The 18,287-nt window shown below is 64.1% G+C and overlaps 5 non-coding genes across 5 annotated transcripts; all 5 read right to left on the bottom strand.

Annotated features, from left to right (window-relative positions):
* Window positions 1–1,128: 1,128 nt before the first annotated feature.
* Window positions 1,129–1,247, bottom strand: LOC142868762 (5S ribosomal RNA). Its single transcript, XR_012917688.1, has one exon. It is a non-coding gene; the product is annotated as a 5S ribosomal RNA (ribosomal RNA).
* Window positions 1,248–4,789: 3,542 nt separating this feature from the next.
* LOC142868761 (5S ribosomal RNA) lies at window positions 4,790–4,908 on the bottom strand. Its single transcript, XR_012917687.1, has one exon. It is a non-coding gene; the product is annotated as a 5S ribosomal RNA (ribosomal RNA).
* A 3,538-nt stretch (window positions 4,909–8,446) lies between these two features.
* Window positions 8,447–8,565, bottom strand: LOC142868760 (5S ribosomal RNA). Its single transcript, XR_012917686.1, has one exon. It is a non-coding gene; the product is annotated as a 5S ribosomal RNA (ribosomal RNA).
* A 3,540-nt stretch (window positions 8,566–12,105) lies between these two features.
* On the bottom strand, window positions 12,106–12,224 carry LOC142868759 (5S ribosomal RNA). Its single transcript, XR_012917685.1, has one exon. It is a non-coding gene; the product is annotated as a 5S ribosomal RNA (ribosomal RNA).
* Window positions 12,225–15,759: 3,535 nt separating this feature from the next.
* Window positions 15,760–15,878, bottom strand: LOC142868758 (5S ribosomal RNA). The gene has a single exon (XR_012917684.1). It is a non-coding gene; the product is annotated as a 5S ribosomal RNA (ribosomal RNA).
* Window positions 15,879–18,287: the final 2,409 nt, after the last annotated feature.

The raw sequence follows: 18,287 nt of genomic DNA, 5'->3' as shown, positions 1-18,287 counted from the left end.
CCGGGCGGGAAGGAGTCAGTCAGGCAGGGGCCGAGGAGGAGACGGGCTGGGTAAGGGTTAGGGTTAGAGTCAGGGCACAAGTCACAATCGCAAAGACCTGGAAGCGACCCGAGTGCCCATCGACCCACGAGTGCGTAAATGAAATGTGGCGCGTGGACACCACGGAGTGCTATTCAGCTAGGAGGAGCAGCGGTGAGAGGGCACCTCTCGTGGTTCTCCTGGCCAGAGCTGGAACCCGTTCCAGTAAGCCAGGTAGCCCAAGAATGCACACACGAGCACCACGTGCTCGCGCTCACCAGCAAATGGGTACGAACCGACGGACACCCAAGTGGACACAGAGGAATCACCTTCATCGGGTGGGTGTCGGGCGGGTGGGGGGAGGGGATGGGCATACACCTCCATTAGGAATGGGGTGGGTGCGCACCGACTGGGGGATGGGCGCACTTGAGGCTCTGACCCGAGGGGGGAGGCAGGGAGAGGGCAACGTACCCGACCCTAACATTGGTACCCCCACAATACGCTGGAACGACATCAGAGGTAAATGAATAAGAACACAGGGGGGAGGGGGGCACGGGCAACACATGTCACCTTAATACTTGGACTCCCATCATCTGCTTGAAAAGAGAGAGAAAAGAAAATGCAATCATAGAGATAAGAGACACTTTTTAAAGATAATGAATCCGAAGAGAAAAGTAAAAGGAGGCCTGTGGAGCAGGTCTGGGTGTGACTCCGGATCCCCCAACATCAGGTGCCACCACCAAAGATTCCTACGTGTAGCCCATAGAACCCCAAAAGCAACGGGACGAGTTCTGGTCACATACTCCCTCCAAATGACATCCTGGCCTTCTTCTGGAACTCCCTCCCCTCTCAGACTCTCAAGGTTTCCTCCAGCGTGTCGGTTCCCACAGAGCAGACCTTTGGTCTGAGACCTGACAGTCCAGAAGCCACGCATGCTGCCGCGTGACGGCGGTGTCGCGGCTTGGGACAAGAGGAGGCCCCACGGTGCGGGCTGGGGCGCCAGGCACCGCGGCGGGCGCTGAGGGTGGGGGTGACCCCCACCCCGGGCCGCCGCCTCGCTCCCAGAGAGGGGACAGAACAGGAGGCAAAACAAAAAAAAAAAAAAGAAGAAGCCGACGGCACCCGGTATTCCCAGGCGGTCTCCCATCCAAGTACTAACCAGGCCCGACCCTGCTTAGCTTCCCAGACCAGACGAGGTCGGGCGCGTTCAGGGTGGTGTGGCCCTAGACGGCGGAGGGCGCCCCTGCCCCGCTCAAGAAGCCGAGCCTCTCTGCACTTCCCCGCCGCCTCCTCCCGCCCCAGGCCCCGCACCGGCGCTGACCCGCGCCGGGCCGGGCCTGTTGAGTTCACCGGCCGGGTCCGGCGGGCTCCGAGGGACGGGGGTGACAGGCGGGGCGGGGCGGGGCGGGCAGGGAGCGGTGGGCCGGGGTGGGGGGCTGTCTCTCTATACACACACAAACACACACACACACACACTCACACTCACTCACTCACACTCACACAAGATGCGCCTCCACGGCTGGACTCGCCAAGGTGGAGACCTTCCAGCCCCCTTCCTCTCCTCGCCTGGCCTCCTTCCCCTACCCGCCCCCCACCCCCAGCTCGTGGCCGCCCCCGCCGCCGCCCGCCGCCGCCGATTGCGCACGCGCGGATCGCCCGCCCTTTGACCCCAGGCAGGGGCCGCCCTCCCCGACAACCCCTTTCAGCTGGGCCCCCCACCCTGTGGGTGGGCTGCCGCCTATTCCCCCGGGCCCGGGCTGGGGCACAGCGCATGGGGGAGGGGAGCGAGTGTATGGGGCGTCTCTCTCTCTCTCTAGGGATGTGTCCCATGGGTGGGGTGGCGTGGTTTGTGGGGCGCTGAAGAAATCAGTCCCCTCCATCTCCTACCTCTGGAAAACGCCCAAGCCCTTGGAGAACTGCCGGCAACGCGACCGGGGGGGGGGGGGGGGGGGGGGGGCCGGGACCCTCCTCTGCGTCCTCCTGTGGCCCAGTCCAAGGGGCCTGGGCCTGGCCGGGGCTGCATTGGACCCCGACCACCCTGGCGTGTGGACTCGCTAAAAATCGGCGATTAGATATTGGATTCCAGCTTCATTGAGGTCATTTCACTAATGAGTGCACCGGAAAGAGTTTCCTAATCCATCTGTGAGGGTGGCAACTGAAAGAGAATTTGAAAGCTGACAGAATAGGCGAGGAAAGGCATAGGAGATTTCCACACCCAGTAAGGAAGCCTTTCCCGAAATGGAAGAAAGAAACGAGCAAACAGAAACACCGGTAGCCCGCCAGGATCAGAGTCTGCCCCCGAGAGAAAGTACCCTGACCAGGTTCACCCGTGGGTGGGTGGCGAGCTAGCGGCATTCAGAAGAGCGAGGCCCGCAGTCTGTGCAGAAGACACCTGCACTCGGGTGTGTGTGGCGGCACGATTCACAAGCAGCTCCAGATGTTAAGCCAAGGAGAAGCCAGGGAGTTCCCAACGCCCCAGGTGTCCTCAGCCCACGACTGGCTGCTGGGGGAATGCGAAGCCCGGCTCCTTGTCTCAGAGCGGGACAACCAGGAGGTGTGACGTACACCCCGGGGTTCCCAGGAGGATCAGGCTGAAGCTGGGACTTGGCCTGAAAGTGTCCCCTCGCATGGCCACCCCCTTCCCCTTCCTGCTCCTCTACTCCTGGTGCCCCTCCATCCAGGGGCCAGACCTTAAAGAGTCACCCGCAAGAGAATCCTGGTCCCAAAGGAGCCTTCTGGGGGACCCGTGCTGAGAGAGGTTGTGGGCATGGCCCGCTGGGGCTCTGCCCGACCCAGGGGTGAGAGATGCAACCTCCCAGCTCTGGGTCCCTGCAGGGGAAGCGTTGGCAAGCACAGGGCCAGTCCTCCAAAGGCCCAGGTGCAGGGAGCCCAGGCCAAGCAGCCTGTGGAAGAAGCCACCCCGGGAAGACGACTGCAGGCCACGGCCCTTCCCACCTCCTCCTCCTCCTCCTCCTGCTCCTCCACCCCCCCCCGACCTCCCACCCCCCACCCCCGACATGGCGCAGGGCTCAGAGACACCTCAGACACTTGCTACCCAAAGTGCAAAGGGCATCAGTTGCTCCTCCAAACCCCCCCCCCTGCCCAGCAGACCGCGTTGTCCAGCCAGCCCCCGGGCCTCCCTGGGGTGCCCAGCACAAAAGTGCAGACAACCACCGGACCCTCAATCTCAGTTTTCGGATGTTTTTGCCACTCTAAGGACCCGCAGGCCAGCTGGGCCTTCTGGCAGGACAGAGAGCCCCGGAATCCGACGTGGAGAGCTGGGTGTACGTCCCCACGAGGAGGCGGTCCCCACCTCCGCGGCTCTCCCCTTGCGGGGGGGGGGGAAAGCAGCCACGGGGCCTCAGAGAAGACACCAGGCTGGGCGCCCGCCCCACAGTGGGGGCACGTCCCCCGCAGGCCACTTAGCGACGGCCGCCGGCCGGCGGACGGTTGGGTGGCGCGAGACGCTGCGGCCGCCCTGCTACCGGGTTCCTGGGAGGGCGTCCTGGAACCAGCGTCCACACCAAGCCCTTGGAAGGCCCAGGCGACGGAGGAGCCCCGTCAGGCAGGGGCCGAGGACGGTGACGGCCCGGGCGGGGAGGAGCGTGTCAGGCAGGGGCAGAGGACGGTGACAGGTGACAGGCCGGGCGGGAAGGAGTCAGTCAGGCAGGGGCCGAGGAGGAGACGGGCTGGGTAAGGGTTAGGGTTAGAGTCAGGGCACAAGTCACAATCGCAAAGACCTGGAAGCGACCCGAGTGCCCATCGACCCACGAGTGCGTAAATGAAATGTGGCGCGTGGACACCACGGAGTGCTATTCAGCTAGGAGGAGCAGCGGTGAGAGGGCACCTCTCGTGGTTCTCCTGGCCAGAGCTGGAACCCGTTCCAGTAAGCCAGGTAGCCCAAGAATGCACACACGAGCACCACGTGCTCGCGCTCACCAGCAAATGGGTACGAACCGACGGACACCCAAGTGGACACAGAGGAATCACCTTCATCGGGTGGGTGTCGGGCGGGTGGGGGGAGGGGATGGGCATACACCTCCATTAGGAATGGGGTGGGTGCGCACCGACTGGGGGATGGGCGCACTTGAGGCTCTGACCCGAGGGGGGAGGCAGGGAGAGGGCAACGTACCCGACCCTAACATTGGTACCCCCACAATACGCTGGAACGACATCAGAGGTAAATGAATAAGAACACAGGGGGGAGGGGGGCACGGGCAACACATGTCACCTTAATACTTGGACTCCCATCATCTGCTTGAAAAGAGAGAGAAAAGAAAATGCAATCATAGAGATAAGAGACACTTTTTAAAGATAATGAATCCGAAGAGAAAAGTAAAAGGAGGCCTGTGGAGCAGGTCTGGGTGTGACTCCGGATCCCCCAACATCAGGTGCCACCACCAAAGATTCCTACGTGTAGCCCATAGAACCCCAAAAGCAACGGGACGAGTTCTGGTCACATACTCCCTCCAAATGACATCCTGGCCTTCTTCTGGAACTCCCTCCCCTCTCAGACTCTCAAGGTTTCCTCCAGCGTGTCGGTTCCCACAGAGCAGACCTTTGGTCTGAGACCTGACAGTCCAGAAGCCACGCATGCTGCCGCGTGACGGCGGTGTCGCGGCTTGGGACAAGAGGAGGCCCCACGGTGCGGGCTGGGGCGCCAGGCACCGCGGCGGGCGCTGAGGGTGGGGGTGACCCCCACCCCGGGCCGCCGCCTCGCTCCCAGAGAGGGGACAGAACAGGAGGCAAAACAAAAAAAAAAAAAAGAAGAAGCCGACGGCACCCGGTATTCCCAGGCGGTCTCCCATCCAAGTACTAACCAGGCCCGACCCTGCTTAGCTTCCCAGACCAGACGAGGTCGGGCGCGTTCAGGGTGGTGTGGCCCTAGACGGCGGAGGGCGCCCCTGCCCCGCTCAAGAAGCCGAGCCTCTCTGCACTTCCCCGCCGCCTCCTCCCGCCCCAGGCCCCGCACCGGCGCTGACCCGCGCCGGGCCGGGCCTGTTGAGTTCACCGGCCGGGTCCGGCGGGCTCCGAGGGACGGGGGTGACAGGCGGGGCGGGGCGGGGCGGGCAGGGAGCGGTGGGCCGGGGTGGGGGGCTGTCTCTCTATACACACACAAACACACACACACACACACTCACACTCACTCACTCACACTCACACAAGATGCGCCTCCACGGCTGGACTCGCCAAGGTGGAGACCTTCCAGCCCCCTTCCTCTCCTCGCCTGGCCTCCTTCCCCTACCCGCCCCCCACCCCCAGCTCGTGGCCGCCCCCGCCGCCGCCCGCCGCCGCCGATTGCGCACGCGCGGATCGCCCGCCCTTTGACCCCAGGCAGGGGCCGCCCTCCCCGACAACCCCTTTCAGCTGGGCCCCCCACCCTGTGGGTGGGCTGCCGCCTATTCCCCCGGGCCCGGGCTGGGGCACAGCGCATGGGGGAGGGGAGCGAGTGTATGGGGCGTCTCTCTCTCTCTCTAGGGATGTGTCCCATGGGTGGGGTGGCGTGGTTTGTGGGGCGCTGAAGAAATCAGTCCCCTCCATCTCCTACCTCTGGAAAACGCCCAAGCCCTTGGAGAACTGCCGGCAACGCGACCGGGGGGGGGGGGGGGGGCCGGGACCCTCCTCTGCGTCCTCCTGTGGCCCAGTCCAAGGGGCCTGGGCCTGGCCGGGGCTGCATTGGACCCCGACCACCCTGGCGTGTGGACTCGCTAAAAATCGGCGATTAGATATTGGATTCCAGCTTCATTGAGGTCATTTCACTAATGAGTGCACCGGAAAGAGTTTCCTAATCCATCTGTGAGGGTGGCAACTGAAAGAGAATTTGAAAGCTGACAGAATAGGCGAGGAAAGGCATAGGAGATTTCCACACCCAGTAAGGAAGCCTTTCTCGAAATGGAAGAAAGAAACGAGCAAACAGAAACACCGGTAGCCCGCCAGGATCAGAGTCTGCCCCCGAGAGAAAGTACCCTGACCAGGTTCACCCGTGGGTGGGTGGCGAGCTAGCGGCATTCAGAAGAGCGAGGCCCGCAGTCTGTGCAGAAGACACCTGCACTCGGGTGTGTGTGGCGGCACGATTCACAAGCAGCTCCAGATGTTAAGCCAAGGAGAAGCCAGGGAGTTCCCAACGCCCCAGGTGTCCTCAGCCCACGACTGGCTGCTGGGGGAATGCGAAGCCCGGCTCCTTGTCTCAGAGCGGGACAACCAGGAGGTGTGACGTACACCCCGGGGTTCCCAGGAGGATCAGGCTGAAGCTGGGACTTGGCCTGAAAGTGTCCCCTCGCATGGCCACCCCCTTCCCCTTCCTGCTCCTCTACTCCTGGTGCCCCTCCATCCAGGGGCCAGACCTTAAAGAGTCACCCGCAAGAGAATCCTGGTCCCAAAGGAGCCTTCTGGGGGACCCGTGCTGAGAGAGGTTGTGGGCATGGCCCGCTGGGGCTCTGCCCGACCCAGGGCTGAGAGATGCAACCTCCCAGCTCTGGGTCCCTGCAGGGGAAGCGTTGGCAAGCACAGGGCCAGTCCTCCAAAGGCCCAGGTGCAGGGAGCCCAGGCCAAGCAGCCTGTGGAAGAAGCCACCCCGGGAAGACGACTGCAGGCCACGGCCCTTCCCACCTCCTCCTCCTCCTCCTCCTGCTCCTCCACCCCCCCCCCGACCTCCCACCCCCCACCCCCGACATGGCGCAGGGCTCAGAGACACCTCAGACACTTGCTACCCAAAGTGCAAAGGGCATCAGTTGCTCCTCCAAACCCCCCCCCCCCTGCCCAGCAGACCGCGTTGTCCAGCCAGCCCCCGGGCCTCCCTGGGGTGCCCAGCACAAAAGTGCAGACAACCACCGGACCCTCAATCTCAGTTTTCGGATGTTTTTGCCACTCTAAGGACCCGCAGGCCAGCTGGGCCTTCTGGCAGGACAGAGAGCCCCGGAATCCGACGTGGAGAGCTGGGTGTACGTCCCCACGAGGAGGCGGTCCCCACCTCCGCGGCTCTCCCCTTGCGGGGGGGGGGGAAAGCAGCCACGGGGCCTCAGAGAAGACACCAGGCTGGGCGCCCGCCCCACAGTGGGGGCACGTCCCCCGCAGGCCACTTAGCGACGGCCGCCGGCCGGCGGACGGTTGGGTGGCGCGAGACGCTGCGGCCGCCCTGCTACCGGGTTCCTGGGAGGGCGTCCTGGAACCAGCGTCCACACCAAGCCCTTGGAAGGCCCAGGCGACGGAGGAGCCCCGTCAGGCAGGGGCCGAGGACGGTGACGGCCCGGGCGGGGAGGAGCGTGTCAGGCAGGGGCAGAGGACGGTGACAGGTGACAGGCCGGGCGGGAAGGAGTCAGTCAGGCAGGGGCCGAGGAGGAGACGGGCTGGGTAAGGGTTAGGGTTAGAGTCAGGGCACAAGTCACAATCGCAAAGACCTGGAAGCGACCCGAGTGCCCATCGACCCACGAGTGCGTAAATGAAATGTGGCGCGTGGACACCACGGAGTGCTATTCAGCTAGGAGGAGCAGCGGTGAGAGGGCACCTCTCGTGGTTCTCCTGGCCAGAGCTGGAACCCGTTCCAGTAAGCCAGGTAGCCCAAGAATGCACACACGAGCACCACGTGCTCGCGCTCACCAGCAAATGGGTACGAACCGACGGACACCCAAGTGGACACAGAGGAATCACCTTCATCGGGTGGGTGTCGGGCGGGTGGGGGGAGGGGATGGGCATACACCTCCATTAGGAATGGGGTGGGTGCGCACCGACTGGGGGATGGGCGCACTTGAGGCTCTGACCCGAGGGGGGAGGCAGGGAGAGGGCAACGTACCCGACCCTAACATTGGTACCCCCACAATACGCTGGAACGACATCAGAGGTAAATGAATAAGAACACAGGGGGGAGGGGGGCACGGGCAACACATGTCACCTTAATACTTGGACTCCCATCATCTGCTTGAAAAGAGAGAGAAAAGAAAATGCAATCATAGAGATAAGAGACACTTTTTAAAGATAATGAATCCGAAGAGAAAAGTAAAAGGAGGCCTGTGGAGCAGGTCTGGGTGTGACTCCGGATCCCCCAACATCAGGTGCCACCACCAAAGATTCCTACGTGTAGCCCATAGAACCCCAAAAGCAACGGGACGAGTTCTGGTCACATACTCCCTCCAAATGACATCCTGGCCTTCTTCTGGAACTCCCTCCCCTCTCAGACTCTCAAGGTTTCCTCCAGCGTGTCGGTTCCCACAGAGCAGACCTTTGGTCTGAGACCTGACAGTCCAGAAGCCACGCATGCTGCCGCGTGACGGCGGTGTCGCGGCTTGGGACAAGAGGAGGCCCCACGGTGCGGGCTGGGGCGCCAGGCACCGCGGCGGGCGCTGAGGGTGGGGGTGACCCCCACCCCGGGCCGCCGCCTCGCTCCCAGAGAGGGGACAGAACAGGAGGCAAAACAAAAAAAAAAAAAAGAAGAAGCCGACGGCACCCGGTATTCCCAGGCGGTCTCCCATCCAAGTACTAACCAGGCCCGACCCTGCTTAGCTTCCCAGACCAGACGAGGTCGGGCGCGTTCAGGGTGGTGTGGCCCTAGACGGCGGAGGGCGCCCCTGCCCCGCTCAAGAAGCCGAGCCTCTCTGCACTTCCCCGCCGCCTCCTCCCGCCCCAGGCCCCGCACCGGCGCTGACCCGCGCCGGGCCGGGCCTGTTGAGTTCACCGGCCGGGTCCGGCGGGCTCCGAGGGACGGGGGTGACAGGCGGGGCGGGGCGGGGCGGGCAGGGAGCGGTGGGCCGGGGTGGGGGGCTGTCTCTCTATACACACACAAACACACACACACACACACTCACACTCACTCACTCACACTCACACAAGATGCGCCTCCACGGCTGGACTCGCCAAGGTGGAGACCTTCCAGCCCCCTTCCTCTCCTCGCCTGGCCTCCTTCCCCTACCCGCCCCCCACCCCCAGCTCGTGGCCGCCCCCGCCGCCGCCCGCCGCCGCCGATTGCGCACGCGCGGATCGCCCGCCCTTTGACCCCAGGCAGGGGCCGCCCTCCCCGACAACCCCTTTCAGCTGGGCCCCCCACCCTGTGGGTGGGCTGCCGCCTATTCCCCCGGGCCCGGGCTGGGGCACAGCGCATGGGGGAGGGGAGCGAGTGTATGGGGCGTCTCTCTCTCTCTCTAGGGATGTGTCCCATGGGTGGGGTGGCGTGGTTTGTGGGGCGCTGAAGAAATCAGTCCCCTCCATCTCCTACCTCTGGAAAACGCCCAAGCCCTTGGAGAACTGCCGGCAACGCGACCGGGGGGGGGGGGGGGGGGGGGGCCGGGACCCTCCTCTGCGTCCTCCTGTGGCCCAGTCCAAGGGGCCTGGGCCTGGCCGGGGCTGCATTGGACCCCGACCACCCTGGCGTGTGGACTCGCTAAAAATCGGCGATTAGATATTGGATTCCAGCTTCATTGAGGTCATTTCACTAATGAGTGCACCGGAAAGAGTTTCCTAATCCATCTGTGAGGGTGGCAACTGAAAGAGAATTTGAAAGCTGACAGAATAGGCGAGGAAAGGCATAGGAGATTTCCACACCCAGTAAGGAAGCCTTTCCCGAAATGGAAGAAAGAAACGAGCAAACAGAAACACCGGTAGCCCGCCAGGATCAGAGTCTGCCCCCGAGAGAAAGTACCCTGACCAGGTTCACCCGTGGGTGGGTGGCGAGCTAGCGGCATTCAGAAGAGCGAGGCCCGCAGTCTGTGCAGAAGACACCTGCACTCGGGTGTGTGTGGCGGCACGATTCACAAGCAGCTCCAGATGTTAAGCCAAGGAGAAGCCAGGGAGTTCCCAACGCCCCAGGTGTCCTCAGCCCACGACTGGCTGCTGGGGGAATGCGAAGCCCGGCTCCTTGTCTCAGAGCGGGACAACCAGGAGGTGTGACGTACACCCCGGGGTTCCCAGGAGGATCAGGCTGAAGCTGGGACTTGGCCTGAAAGTGTCCCCTCGCATGGCCACCCCCTTCCCCTTCCTGCTCCTCTACTCCTGGTGCCCCTCCATCCAGGGGCCAGACCTTAAAGAGTCACCCGCAAGAGAATCCTGGTCCCAAAGGAGCCTTCTGGGGGACCCGTGCTGAGAGAGGTTGTGGGCATGGCCCGCTGGGGCTCTGCCCGACCCAGGGCTGAGAGATGCAACCTCCCAGCTCTGGGTCCCTGCAGGGGAAGCGTTGGCAAGCACAGGGCCAGTCCTCCAAAGGCCCAGGTGCAGGGAGCCCAGGCCAAGCAGCCTGTGGAAGAAGCCACCCCGGGAAGACGACTGCAGGCCACGGCCCTTCCCACCTCCTCCTCCTCCTCCTCCTGCTCCTCCACCCCCCCCCGACCTCCCACCCCCCACCCCCGACATGGCGCAGGGCTCAGAGACACCTCAGACACTTGCTACCCAAAGTGCAAAGGGCATCAGTTGCTCCTCCAAACCCCCCCCCCTGCCCAGCAGACCGCGTTGTCCAGCCAGCCCCCGGGCCTCCCTGGGGTGCCCAGCACAAAAGTGCAGACAACCACCGGACCCTCAATCTCAGTTTTCGGATGTTTTTGCCACTCTAAGGACCCGCAGGCCAGCTGGGCCTTCTGGCAGGACAGAGAGCCCCGGAATCCGACGTGGAGAGCTGGGTGTACGTCCCCACGAGGAGGCGGTCCCCACCTCCGCGGCTCTCCCCTTGCGGGGGGGGGGGAAAGCAGCCACGGGGCCTCAGAGAAGACACCAGGCTGGGCGCCCGCCCCACAGTGGGGGCACGTCCCCCGCAGGCCACTTAGCGACGGCCGCCGGCCGGCGGACGGTTGGGTGGCGCGAGACGCTGCGGCCGCCCTGCTACCGGGTTCCTGGGAGGGCGTCCTGGAACCAGCGTCCACACCAAGCCCTTGGAAGGCCCAGGCGACGGAGGAGCCCCGTCAGGCAGGGGCCGAGGACGGTGACGGCCCGGGCGGGGAGGAGCGTGTCAGGCAGGGGCAGAGGACGGTGACAGGTGACAGGCCGGGCGGGAAGGAGTCAGTCAGGCAGGGGCCGAGGAGGAGACGGGCTGGGTAAGGGTTAGGGTTAGAGTCAGGGCACAAGTCACAATCGCAAAGACCTGGAAGCGACCCGAGTGCCCATCGACCCACGAGTGCGTAAATGAAATGTGGCGCGTGGACACCACGGAGTGCTATTCAGCTAGGAGGAGCAGCGGTGAGAGGGCACCTCTCGTGGTTCTCCTGGCCAGAGCTGGAACCCGTTCCAGTAAGCCAGGTAGCCCAAGAATGCACACACGAGCACCACGTGCTCGCGCTCACCAGCAAATGGGTACGAACCGACGGACACCCAAGTGGACACAGAGGAATCACCTTCATCGGGTGGGTGTCGGGCGGGTGGGGGGAGGGGATGGGCATACACCTCCATTAGGAATGGGGTGGGTGCGCACCGACTGGGGGATGGGCGCACTTGAGGCTCTGACCCGAGGGGGGAGGCAGGGAGAGGGCAACGTACCCGACCCTAACATTGGTACCCCCACAATACGCTGGAACGACATCAGAGGTAAATGAATAAGAACACAGGGGGGAGGGGGGCACGGGCAACACATGTCACCTTAATACTTGGACTCCCATCATCTGCTTGAAAAGAGAGAGAAAAGAAAATGCAATCATAGAGATAAGAGACACTTTTTAAAGATAATGAATCCGAAGAGAAAAGTAAAAGGAGGCCTGTGGAGCAGGTCTGGGTGTGACTCCGGATCCCCCAACATCAGGTGCCACCACCAAAGATTCCTACGTGTAGCCCATAGAACCCCAAAAGCAACGGGACGAGTTCTGGTCACATACTCCCTCCAAATGACATCCTGGCCTTCTTCTGGAACTCCCTCCCCTCTCAGACTCTCAAGGTTTCCTCCAGCGTGTCGGTTCCCACAGAGCAGACCTTTGGTCTGAGACCTGACAGTCCAGAAGCCACGCATGCTGCCGCGTGACGGCGGTGTCGCGGCTTGGGACAAGAGGAGGCCCCACGGTGCGGGCTGGGGCGCCAGGCACCGCGGCGGGCGCTGAGGGTGGGGGTGACCCCCACCCCGGGCCGCCGCCTCGCTCCCAGAGAGGGGACAGAACAGGAGGCAAAACAAAAAAAAAAAAAAGAAGAAGCCGACGGCACCCGGTATTCCCAGGCGGTCTCCCATCCAAGTACTAACCAGGCCCGACCCTGCTTAGCTTCCCAGACCAGACGAGGTCGGGCGCGTTCAGGGTGGTGTGGCCCTAGACGGCGGAGGGCGCCCCTGCCCCGCTCAAGAAGCCGAGCCTCTCTGCACTTCCCCGCCGCCTCCTCCCGCCCCAGGCCCCGCACCGGCGCTGACCCGCGCCGGGCCGGGCCTGTTGAGTTCACCGGCCGGGTCCGGCGGGCTCCGAGGGACGGGGGTGACAGGCGGGGCGGGGCGGGGCGGGCAGGGAGCGGTGGGCCGGGGTGGGGGGCTGTCTCTCTATACACACACAAACACACACACACACACACTCACACTCACTCACTCACACTCACACAAGATGCGCCTCCACGGCTGGACTCGCCAAGGTGGAGACCTTCCAGCCCCCTTCCTCTCCTCGCCTGGCCTCCTTCCCCTACCCGCCCCCCACCCCCAGCTCGTGGCCGCCCCCGCCGCCGCCCGCCGCCGCCGATTGCGCACGCGCGGATCGCCCGCCCTTTGACCCCAGGCAGGGGCCGCCCTCCCCGACAACCCCTTTCAGCTGGGCCCCCCACCCTGTGGGTGGGCTGCCGCCTATTCCCCCGGGCCCGGGCTGGGGCACAGCGCATGGGGGAGGGGAGCGAGTGTATGGGGCGTCTCTCTCTCTCTCTAGGGATGTGTCCCATGGGTGGGGTGGCGTGGTTTGTGGGGCGCTGAAGAAATCAGTCCCCTCCATCTCCTACCTCTGGAAAACGCCCAAGCCCTTGGAGAACTGCCGGCAACGCGACCGGGGGGGGGGGGGGGGGGGCCGGGACCCTCCTCTGCGTCCTCCTGTGGCCCAGTCCAAGGGGCCTGGGCCTGGCCGGGGCTGCATTGGACCCCGACCACCCTGGCGTGTGGACTCGCTAAAAATCGGCGATTAGATATTGGATTCCAGCTTCATTGAGGTCATTTCACTAATGAGTGCACCGGAAAGAGTTTCCTAATCCATCTGTGAGGGTGGCAACTGAAAGAGAATTTGAAAGCTGACAGAATAGGCGAGGAAAGGCATAGGAGATTTCCACACCCAGTAAGGAAGCCTTTCTCGAAATGGAAGAAAGAAACGAGCAAACAGAAACACCGGTAGCCCGCCAGGATCAGAGTCTGCCCCCGAGAGAAAGTACCCTGACCAGGTTCACCCGTGGGTGGGTGGCGAGCTAGCGGCATTCAGAAGAGCGAGGCCCGCAGTCTGTGCAGAAGACACCTGCACTCGGGTGTGTGTGGCGGCACGATTCACAAGCAGCTCCAGATGTTAAGCCAAGGAGAAGCCAGGGAGTTCCCAACGCCCCAGGTGTCCTCAGCCCACGACTGGCTGCTGGGGGAATGCGAAGCCCGGCTCCTTGTCTCAGAGCGGGACAACCAGGAGGTGTGACGTACACCCCGGGGTTCCCAGGAGGATCAGGCTGAAGCTGGGACTTGGCCTGAAAGTGTCCCCTCGCATGGCCACCCCCTTCCCCTTCCTGCTCCTCTACTCCTGGTGCCCCTCCATCCAGGGGCCAGACCTTAAAGAGTCACCCGCAAGAGAATCCTGGTCCCAAAGGAGCCTTCTGGGGGACCCGTGCTGAGAGAGGTTGTGGGCATGGCCCGCTGGGGCTCTGCCCGACCCAGGGCTGAGAGATGCAACCTCCCAGCTCTGGGTCCCTGCAGGGGAAGCGTTGGCAAGCACAGGGCCAGTCCTCCAAAGGCCCAGGTGCAGGGAGCCCAGGCCAAGCAGCCTGTGGAAGAAGCCACCCCGGGAAGACGACTGCAGGCCACGGCCCTTCCCACCTCCTCCTCCTCCTCCTCCTGCTCCTCCACCCCCCCCCCGACCTCCCACCCCCCACCCCCGACATGGCGCAGGGCTCAGAGACACCTCAGACACTTGCTACCCAAAGTGCAAAGGGCATCAGTTGCTCCTCCAAACCCCCCCCCCCCTGCCCAGCAGACCGCGTTGTCCAGCCAGCCCCCGGGCCTCCCTGGGGTGCCCAGCACAAAAGTGCAGACAACCACCGGACCCTCAATCTCAGTTTTCGGATGTTTTTGCCACTCTAAGGACCCGCAGGCCAGCTGGGCCTTCTGGCAGGACAGAGAGCCCCGGAATCCGACGTGGAGAGCTGGGTGTACGTCCCCACGAGGAGGCGGTCCCCACCTCCGCGGCTCTCCCCTTGCGGGGGGGGGGGGAAAGCAGCCACGGGGCCTCAGAGAAGACACCAGGCTGGGCGCCCGCCCCACAGTGGGGGCACGTCCCCCGCAGGCCACTTAGCGACGGCCGCCGGCCGGCGGACGGTTGGGTGGCGCGAGACGCTGCGGCCGCCCTGCTACCGGGTTCCTGGGAGGGCGTCCTGGAACCAGCGTCCACACCAAGCCCTTGGAAGGCCCAGGCGACGGAGGAGCCCCGTCAGGCAGGGGCCGAGGACGGTGACGGCCCGGGGCGGGGAGGAGCGTGTCAGGCAGGGGCAGAGGACGGTGACAGGCCGGGCGGGAAGGAGTCAGTCAGGCAGGGGCCGAGGAGGAGACGGGCTGGGTAAGGGTTAGGGTTAGAGTCAGGGCACAAGTCACAATCGCAAAGACCTGGAAGCGACCCGAGTGCCCATCGACCCACGAGTGCGTAAATGAAATGTGGCGCGTGGACACCACGGAGTGCTATTCAGCTAGGAGGAGCAGCGGTGAGAGGGCACCTCTCGTGGTTCTCCTGGCCAGAGCTGGAACCCGTTCCAGTAAGCCAGGTAGCCCAAGAATGGACACACGAGCACCACGTGCTCGCGCTCACCAGCAAATGGGTACGAACCGATGGACACCTAAGTGGACACAGAGGAATCACCTTCATCGGGTGGGTGTCGGGCGGGTGGGGGGAGGGGATGGGCATACACCTCCATTAGGAATGGGGTGGGTGCGCACCGACTGGGGGATGGGCGCACTTGAGGCTCTGACCCGAGGGGGGAGGCAGGGAGAGGGCAACGTACCCGACCCTAACATTGGTACCCCCACAATACGCTGGAACGACATCAGAGGTAAATGAATAAGAACACAGGGGGGAGGGGGGCACGGGCAACACATGTCACCTTAATACTTGGACTCCCATCATCTGCTTGAAAAGAGAGAGAAAAGAAAATGCAATCATAGAGATAAGAGACACTTTTTAAAGATAATGAATCCGAAGAGAAAAGTAAAAGGAGGCCTGTGGAGCAGGTCTGGGTGTGACTCCGGATCCCCCAACATCAGGTGCCACCACCAAAGATTCCTACGTGTAGCCCATAGAACCCCAAAAGCAACGGGACGAGTTCTGGTCACATACTCCCTCCAAATGACATCCTGGCCTTCTTCTGGAACTCCCTCCCCTCTCAGACTCTCAAGGTTTCCTCCAGCGTGTCGGTTCCCACAGAGCAGACCTTTGGTCTGAGACCTGACAGTCCAGAAGCCACGCATGCTGCCGCGTGACGGCGGTGTCGCGGCTTGGGACAAGAGGAGGCCCCACGGTGCGGGCTGGGGCGCCAGGCACCGCGGCGGGCGCTGAGGGTGGGGGTGACCCCCACCCCGGGCCGCCGCCTCGCTCCCAGAGAGGGGACAGAACAGGAGGCAAAACAAAAAAAAAAAAAAGAAGAAGCCGACGGCACCCGGTATTCCCAGGCGGTCTCCCATCCAAGTACTAACCAGGCCCGACCCTGCTTAGCTTCCCAGACCAGACGAGGTCGGGCGCGTTCAGGGTGGTGTGGCCCTAGACGGCGGAGGGCGCCCCTGCCCCGCTCAAGAAGCCGAGCCTCTCTGCACTTCCCCGCCGCCTCCTCCCGCCCCAGGCCCCGCACCGGCGCTGACCCGCGCCGGGCCGGGCCTGTTGAGTTCACCGGCCGGGTCCGGCGGGCTCCGAGGGACGGGGGTGACAGGCGGGGCGGGGCGGGGCGGGCAGGGAGCGGTGGGCCGGGGTGGGGGGCTGTCTCTCTATACACACACAAACACACACACACACACACTCACACTCACTCACTCACACTCACACAAGATGCGCCTCCACGGCTGGACTCGCCAAGGTGGAGACCTTCCAGCCCCCTTCCTCTCCTCGCCTGGCCTCCTTCCCCTACCCGCCCCCCACCCCCAGCTCGTGGCCGCCCCCGCCGCCGCCCGCCGCCGCCGATTGCGCACGCGCGGATCGCCCGCCCTTTGACCCCAGGCAGGGGCCGCCCTCCCCGACAACCCCTTTCAGCTGGGCCCCCCACCCTGTGGGTGGGCTGCCGCCTATTCCCCCGGGCCCGGGCTGGGGCACAGCGCATGGGGGAGGGGAGCGAGTGTATGGGGCGTCTCTCTCTCTCTCTAGGGATGTGTCCCATGGGTGGGGTGGCGTGGTTTGTGGGGCGCTGAAGAAATCAGTCCCCTCCATCTCCTACCTCTGGAAAACGCCCAAGCCCTTGGAGAACTGCCGGCAACGCGACCGGGGGGGGGGGGGGGGGGCCGGGACCCTCCTCTGCGTCCTCCTGTGGCCCAGTCCAAGGGGCCTGGGCCTGGCCGGGGCTGCATTGGACCCCGACCACCCTGGCGTGTGGACTCGCTAAAAATCGGCGATTAGATATTGGATTCCAGCTTCATTGAGGTCATTTCACTAATGAGTGCACCGGAAAGAGTTTCCTAATCCATCTGTGAGGGTGGCAACTGAAAGAGAATTTGAAAGCTGACAGAATAGGCGAGGAAAGGCATAGGAGATTTCCACACCCAGTAAGGAAGCCTTTCTCGAAATGGAAGAAAGAAACGAGCAAACAGAAACACCGGTAGCCCGCCAGGATCAGAGTCTGCCCCCGAGAGAAAGTACCCTGACCAGGTTCACCCGTGGGTGGGTGGCGAGCTAGCGGCATTCAGAAGAGCGAGGCCCGCAGTCTGTGCAGAAGACACCTGCACTCGGGTGTGTGTGGCGGCACGATTCACAAGCAGCTCCAGATGTTAAGCCAAGGAGAAGCCAGGGAGTTCCCAACGCCCCAGGTGTCCTCAGCCCACGACTGGCTGCTGGGGGAATGCGAAGCCCGGCTCCTTGTCTCAGAGCGGGACAACCAGGAGGTGTGACGTACACCCCGGGGTTCCCAGGAGGATCAGGCTGAAGCTGGGACTTGGCCTGAAAGTGTCCCCTCGCATGGCCACCCCCTTCCCCTTCCTGCTCCTCTACTCCTGGTGCCCCTCCATCCAGGGGCCAGACCTTAAAGAGTCACCCGCAAGAGAATCCTGGTCCCAAAGGAGCCTTCTGGGGGACCCGTGCTGAGAGAGGTTGTGGGCATGGCCCGCTGGGGCTCTGCCCGACCCAGGGCTGAGAGATGCAACCTCCCAGCTCTGGGTCCCTGCAGGGGAAGCGTTGGCAAGCACAGGGCCAGTCCTCCAAAGGCCCAGGTGCAGGGAGCCCAGGCCAAGCAGCCTGTGGAAGAAGCCACCCCGGGAAGACGACTGCAGGCCACGGCCCTTCCCACCTCCTCCTCCTCCTCCTCCTGCTCCTCCACCCCCCCCCCGACCTCCCACCCCCCACCCCCGACATGGCGCAGGGCTCAGAGACACCTCAGACACTTGCTACCCAAAGTGCAAAGGGCATCAGTTGCTCCTCCAAACCCCCCCCCCCCTGCCCAGCAGACCGCGTTGTCCAGCCAGCCCCCGGGCCTCCCTGGGGTGCCCAGCACAAAAGTGCAGACAACCACCGGACCCTCAATCTCAGTTTTCGGATGTTTTTGCCACTCTAAGGACCCGCAGGCCAGCTGGGCCTTCTGGCAGGACAGAGAGCCCCGGAATCCGACGTGGAGAGCTGGGTGTACGTCCCCACGAGGAGGCGGTCCCCACCTCCGCGGCTCTCCCCTTGCGGGGGGGGGGGGAAAGCAGCCACGGGGCCTCAGAGAAGACACCAGGCTGGGCGCCCGCCCCACAGTGGGGGCACGTCCCCCGCAGGCCACTTAGCGACGGCCGCCGGCCGGCGGACGGTTGGGTGGCGCGAGACGCTGCGGCCGCCCTGCTACCGGGTTCCTGGGAGGGCGTCCTGGAACCAGCGTCCACACCAAGCCCTTGGAAGGCCCAGGCGACGGAGGAGCCCCGTCAGGCAGGGGCCGAGGACGGTGACGGCCCGGGGCGGGGAGGAGCGTGTCAGGCAGGGGCAGAGGACGGTGACAGGCCG

This window comes from Microcebus murinus, unplaced genomic scaffold (assembly GCF_040939455.1).
Source record: "Microcebus murinus isolate Inina unplaced genomic scaffold, M.murinus_Inina_mat1.0 scaf042_hap2_Mmur4.0, whole genome shotgun sequence".
Lineage (NCBI taxonomy): Eukaryota > Metazoa > Chordata > Mammalia > Primates > Cheirogaleidae > Microcebus > Microcebus murinus.
The sequence above is the reverse complement of the archived record's forward strand: the minus strand, read 5'-3'. Positions and strand labels throughout refer to the sequence as shown.